Source organism: Palaemon carinicauda, chromosome 9 (assembly GCF_036898095.1).
Source record: "Palaemon carinicauda isolate YSFRI2023 chromosome 9, ASM3689809v2, whole genome shotgun sequence".
NCBI classification, from domain to species: domain Eukaryota; kingdom Metazoa; phylum Arthropoda; class Malacostraca; order Decapoda; family Palaemonidae; genus Palaemon; species Palaemon carinicauda.
The window spans coordinates 156,889,412-156,896,911 of record NC_090733.1 but is presented as its reverse complement, the minus strand read 5'-3'; positions in this window follow the sequence as shown (position 1 = coordinate 156,896,911).

Here is a 7,500-nt window from a genome sequence, read left to right as displayed (position 1 = left end):
CCAAACTAACTTGTTTTCTTGCACATTAATACTGTTACACTTTACAATTTTAATACCCGAATTCTGAGACAGTTGAATAACTCCCAGACAGCAATATATAAAACACTGAATATCGAAAGGTCTCTTAAGTACACTCAAAACCAAACTGGGTAATTATTCCTGAGAATCATTTATGACTTGCTACTGCTCTTAACAGGATACAAGCGGAATATGATTCTAAACAATCGTGATCGGGATAATACACTCTTTATAAAAATAAATATATTCCATATAAATTACAGCACTGTAAGAATTTACACAATAACAAAATAAGTCTCTCGAAAAAATTAAGTCTGAAAAAAGACTTAGATTAAGACAAAAATGTTACGATCTAAAAATTATATATTCACTTGACTTTAAATATTATATCTGAATAAACCTTACACTTAGAAGAAATACGGCAATCAAAAATATACAAAAGCTTGAAATTAAATCTGAATAATACAATATTTAGGTTTGACACTTGATGGAAAATAGATAACCAGATCACAATACCAAATACCTTACCTTCCTACAGGGCCAGTTACAAAAACTTTGCACAATGCTAACACTCACCTTAATACAATGAATTCAAAATCACTGTTTCGTCTTATGTTTCTTTTCGACACATGATTTGCTTTGGGGCAGAGAGTCAATTAGGAGAGGACTTTTAAAACAATACTCTGAGCTGCGTGTGAGAGGGAGTGAGGGGAAATTGTCTACCTTGAGGCTGCAATTCTTTATCTCTATGTGTCACTAACCCTGGTATCACCTTATATATATATATATATATATATATATATATATATATATATATATATATATATATATATATATAAAACCAAGCTGCTTCTAGAAATTTCCAAAAGATTTGGGAAGCGTGGGGGCCTTGTCCTAAGGGCGTCAAAGTTTCAAACTAGATAAAAATATCAAAGGGTGAATCAGGGGTTTTCAGGCAACTCTCAGATCCATGCCAACGCACTCGTGTAACGACTCTCACAGCTAGCTCCGTCCACCCTTTATCCCTTAAGTAAAAAAAAAGTAACTTCCTATCCCTAGGTCCTTCAGGAAGTTTCCAAAGCACATGGTACTGAACATTCTTTCTCAAACATGATGCAATACCTAATAAAATATAAAAGAACATTACCTTAGCCCTTGTTCATATCGTGTATGATCAAATAGCACTCTCAAACAAATTACGTTAGTCTTCGTAACTAAAGTACGTGAAATAAAAAGTTAATTCTTTAAAATAACGTAAATTCACATATACTATCTTTAATTAAGAATACAATGAAATTAACGACAAAAGTCTTACATAATTTACATAACACATCTACGTCTACATGAGAAGAGCTCATTTTACGGGCTGGTTATCCTTGTTTCAATGCACAAAAAAATATAAATAAAATCATTAATAAACTACTGTATTTACTCTACACTTCGAAAGGATATATATATATATATATATATATATATATATATATATATATATATAGATATATATATATGCACATATATACAGTATATATATGTATATACAGTATATATATTTATATATATGTATATGTATATATACATATTTAGGTAGATAGATAGATAGATAGAAAAAATAGATATGTGTGTGTGTATTTCGCGAGTATTGGTGTGGGTGTATGTGTATGTAATTAATTTTCCGATACTTTTTAATTTTAAAAGGGATAATAAATTTTTTTTTTATATTATTTAGATATATTTTCTTTGGTCTAAAAGCATTTATAGAATCCACACGTCTATATCAACTTAACATATACTTCCTAAGCCAAATTGATTTAATATATTAATGTTACTTTTAAAAAATTGTTCAGTACATAGTCAATACTTTTATTCCACCTGGAAATATGACTCTTCACCGAGTGGTCACCTTGAATAGCCTTTCGTTACATTAAACCTTGCTCCACATCACCATTCATTTTTCATGTATGTCAGTCACTGGATATCTATGGCAAGATATATGAGAATTCAGTGTATTGCAATAATATAAAAGGAGGTTTGGAAATCTAATTTTTCATAATAATCAGAATCAACATTTTAATATTTCTCTTTATTCTCTGAATTGATTTAACCTTTCCACCAAGGAAGTTTAATTCTGAGGCATGAATTCAATGGCAAAGCTTCAGCATAAGTCGGGTTTCTCTATTTCCCCGAAGTCCTATAGAAATAGACGCTTTGTGTTCATGAATGGGTAAAAATTTATTTCAGACAACAATTCATCGCTTTGCTTATGCTCTGATTTTGACTTCATAGAATTTTGATTTGACAGGTTTTCTGTTTATATTCCGATATAAAATATTATATCGTTTGTTTAAAGCTGGAAGAAGTAGCTAGTTGGCTGATCATTAGGTCAACCTCTAGATTTTTTTTAATCATATGGTCCATATTACGACAAGCAATACTTTTGTTAGCTAGTAGATATATGTGTATGGAAAATAATGTAATATAATAAAAAAATATACAGTAAGAAACTACTAATGTAAAAATATTCAAGAAAAGGAGGTTGAATATTATTTTTCCTAATAGGCAGAATCAAGGTTGCGTGAAAATACGCCATAATATTTGCCGAACCTTGGCAAATGAAAGTGGAAATTCCCATTGCAATATTCAGTGCAAATTTTATTTCTTGGTCGGTGTGATCAAGATAATACAAAATTCTAATGAAAAATAAGATTGTTCGTCAGAATCGCAAGACCCGTTATTTGCAATAATTAGGATGGAAAGCCAAAGAAATAAAAGCAGTGATTATTCATAAACTATATTAAAACTTCTTTTACTATGATTTAAAAATATTCTTATTTCTTACAATAGGTTTCTTTTGTTTCTAAAATCACGTCAAAAGAGAGTTTTCACTTATAAAATGTGACAAGTAAAATGTTCATTGACTTTTACTTGTTTCTAACTAGTTTATTATTTTCATAATAAAAAAAAAAGGTTTTGTGTGGAGCTGATATTCATAATTCCTGCTTAGAAAAGATATTTTTTTCGCTGCTTTGTATGAGTGTGAGTGAGCGCGAATAAATCAAATTACATGGCACTATGCATTTAAAATAATGCAGCGAAAACTTTTTCCTCTTATTTGTCAGATGCAACACCACATTTTTCATTATTTATAAAAATTACCTTTCAGAGTAGTTAATCTCTCTCTCTCTCTCTCTCTCTCTCTCTCTCTCTCTCTCTCTCTCTCTCTCTCTCTCTCTCTAGAGAGAGAGAGAGAGAGGGGGGGGGGAATCGTGTAAATATGCAAGCAAATTTCTCAGATTAACTCTTAATTTGCTATTTTCTTTCTTTTATAATCATTAGCCTACTGAAAGCGTTAGTGAGGTTTGATAATCTCTTACTATATTAACTGTACTAAAGAAATTACACATTGAATCTCCAGTTTACGCTATAGAATAACCTCTAAAATGGTACTGTTAGATATAATCTTTGTTGCAAAACTCTCTGAACAAAAGGGGCAAAATCAACAGTTGCTGTTTAAAGATAAGCTTTACTTTAGACTGCAGAAATAATCCTTCCTATACTTTTATTTTTTATCTTTAGGAAATTTAGTATATAAAAGGTCTCTTCTTTATTTGGTTTCTGGATACACCTCTCAATTCTATCTCCTATCTCTTTACGATCGAATATTTTTGAGAAAACCAAAATATACTTCATGCGAAATAATATCATTTCAACAACAACAAGCATTGAGACGTCTGTTTGTATAACGAAATTGATTATGGAAGAATGAAAAAGTAATTTAGATGAAAAAAAAACACTTTTCATGACCTCAAAATACCTTGGAAAATATGTGAATTAATAACTATTATTCATAACCCATATGTCACACAATGTTTTTTTTTTTTTTTTTTTTTTTTTTTTTTTAAATTAGCTTCTATTTTATATACGCTTAAATTTTCACAAATTCCCAACTATTACAATGGATACAACCAAAAGTTTAGTTATTTCCTTATCATACAATACCTTATGCCTAATGCCACTTCCTGTTAGAATATTTAAATAAATTCCCACTTTTGTTTAAACAGAATATTTTTGTTAAGCAACCAACCTGTAAAATTACACCATGAATATATATTCTGCATTTGGCCGATTTGCTTAAAAAGTAGAACTTAATTTGAATTTAGATAAATGAAAAAGTCCTAATATGTGTGTTTCTACTTTAAAGCTCTTATCATATTTCATTCAACAACAAAAAACTTGATATTTTATCTTAAAAATGTGTTAGCAGGAAAGAGGGAGAGAGAGAGAGAGAGAGAGAGAGAGAGAGAGAGAGAGAGAGAGAGAGAGAGAGAGAGAGATAGAGAGAGAGAGATTGTATATAACAGTTTGATATCTATTAAACCTATTAAAGCCACCGTCGTAGTTTTTCTGTTATAATTTTAATGTCTCATTCGGTAGACCATATAAAAATTTTATGAAAATTATAACAATGTGGTCTGTAATTTATGATATAATTTTCTTCTGGGTTATTTAAACATCGAGACATCGAGTTCCTTGGAATTCAAAAAACAAATCTTTTACTGGCTAGACGGTACTACATTGGATCCTTCTCTCTGGTTACGGTTCATTTCCCTTTGACTACTCATGCACCGAATAGTCTGGCCTATTCTTTACATATTCTCCTCTGCCCTCATACACCTGACAACACTGAGATTACCAAACAATTCTTCTTCACCCAAGGGATTACTGCACTGTAATTGTTCAGTGGCCACTTTCCTCTTTGTAAGGGTAGAAGCTACTTTTTAGCTATGGTCAGTAGTTCTTCTAGGAGGACACTCCAAAATCAAACCATTGTTCTCTAGTCATGAGTAGTGCCGTAGATTCTGTACCATGGTCTTACACTGTCTTGAGTTAGAGTTCTCTTGCTTGGGGGTACATTCGGGCACGCTGTACTGTCTTGTTTCTCTTCCTCTTGTTTTGTTAAAGTTTTTAATCGATTATATAGGAGATATTCATTTTAATGTTATTACTATTCTTAAGAATTTTATTTATCTTTGTTTCCTTTCCTCACTGGGCTATTTTCTCTGTTGGAGTATCTTACTTTTCCAACTAGGCTTGTTGCTTAGCAAGTAATAATAATAATTATAATTATTATAAAAATAATAATAATAATAATCATAACGATAATAATAATATAATAAATGGTTTTAGATGTTTCGTGAAGTCTCAAAATACGGATAATATTAGGCCGTAGAAAGTAAGCATAATATTTTGCCACAAAAGTGAGATACTAATCTTGGATATCATGAAAATAGTTTTTCATCAAGATTTTTATTAGATTGTAAAACATGCAATTTTTGCTGGAGATAAGGAGAGAAAGTAAATATTCTAGGCAAGAAAGAAATATCATCATTCCCTATCATTATTAAAATGTAATGATTATTATTAATATTGTATATATATGTATATATATATATATATATATATATATATATATATATATATATATATATATATGTGTGTGTGTGTGTGTGTGTATATATATATATATATATATATATATATATATATATATATATATATACATGTATATATACATACATACATACAGTATATATACAGACAGTGGGGATACCATAAAGAGGTGAAAGGGTTTGTGTAAGCAAATGATCAGGGCCACCCATGCTTTCTGTAAGTGTCCAAACGAAAATCTCACACCATCACCAATCCGCAGTGCCCAGCATGTTTCTGATAAGTGACGAACCCCCAGACATGAATTGACATGTCTGAGGCCTTTGTTTTGCAGTGGAATAGAGTCGGCTGCGTATATATATATATATATATATATATATATATATATATATATATATATATATATATATTCATATATGTGTGTGTATGTTTAAACTGAGCTATGACATGTAATTAAGAAGACTCTTAGAAAAGTCGACACATTTTTCTTCTGTAATTTTTTACGACGTTTTGAATGCACCTGGTAACGTTAGAGAAAGGTAACATTACAAAATATAGAAAGTTCAAGTTTGGAGAAAAATAGAAGCGTTATCTGGTGCTGGATATGGATAATACTTCTATATTTTGCATCACGTTTGCAAGGGAAGAAAGGGTACAATTAGCTAAAAAACAATATTGTTAGCTATGAATTTATGTATTATATTAACAGTTAATTATGATTAATTTTATCATCTCACGATTATGATCGAATTCTCTTTGCGCTTGAGTTCAGATTAGGCCCAAATATATAGTTGATCCTCTTTCAGGGTTTTTGTTGTTTTTCGTTTTGCCAAAATTTACAATTTTTTTAAGTAGATGAAACATTTACGTAAGTCTAAATACTGCTACCTGATTTCAAATATCCTTTCAGAAAGTTTTATCATCCCACAGTTTATAGACTCAAATCACAATTATATAAAACTATGAAAACCTCAGCTGAAGTCAAAGAAATTAGGGAAATAGTTCACCACCTTCTAAAGAAGTTTGGTTTTATACGGGAATTACCTTAAAGGAATGTAAATCTAACTGCCTATTTGAATTCTGAACAACTAAGATGGGTTTTTACCAGATAGGTTATATACTGATAAGTTTGACTGTCAGATTCTAAGAAATTTATGTGAAAAGTTACAGTATATGTTGAATTATCTTTGCAACTTCCCAAAATAAAGCAGTTTTTTGCAAGACCAGCAAAGTTATCTTTTTAAATTGAATATTTCTAAATGCAAGTAAGTTTTGCATCTCTGTAGTTTGGATAATTAGATAAAAAGCTAATTGTTTTCAATTTGCATAATTCCAGAACGTTCTACAGTATATGTCACTAACGTTTTTTCATTATATTTTAGGACTGAAATTACGCGATAAAATGCAGCAAACAGTTACACCCATTAAAAGAAATCGAGATGGATATCACATGGCTTTCAAGGTAAGTTGTCCTATTCTTATGAAAAAGGCAGAACTTTACAGAAAGTATGACCTACTCTTTTTTCCCAAGTGCAGTTTTGTGTTTACATACCCAGGAATACATAATTATGTATATATGTGTATATATATATATATATATATATATATATATATATATATATATATATATATATATATATATATATATACATATATATACTCACACACACACTATTTAATGAGATGGTCCTACAAGTATTTACTTATGCATAAAAAACTTAGATTAGAACATATGCTAATTACAACTCAAAGAGCTATGGAAAGAATAATTATGATGATTATTATTACTAGTTAAGCTATAACCCTAGTTGGAAAAAGCAAGATGCTTTAACTCCAAGGGCTCCAACAGAGAAAATTAGCCCAGTGAGTAAAGGAAATAAGGAAATAAATAAAAAGATCTGAGAAATAGTAAACAATTGAAATAAAAACAGAAACAACATCAAAACAGATAATTCATATATAAAGACTTGTGTCAGCCCGTTCAACATAAATATATTTACTGCAAGTTTGAACTTTTGAAGTTCATTCGCTTCAACT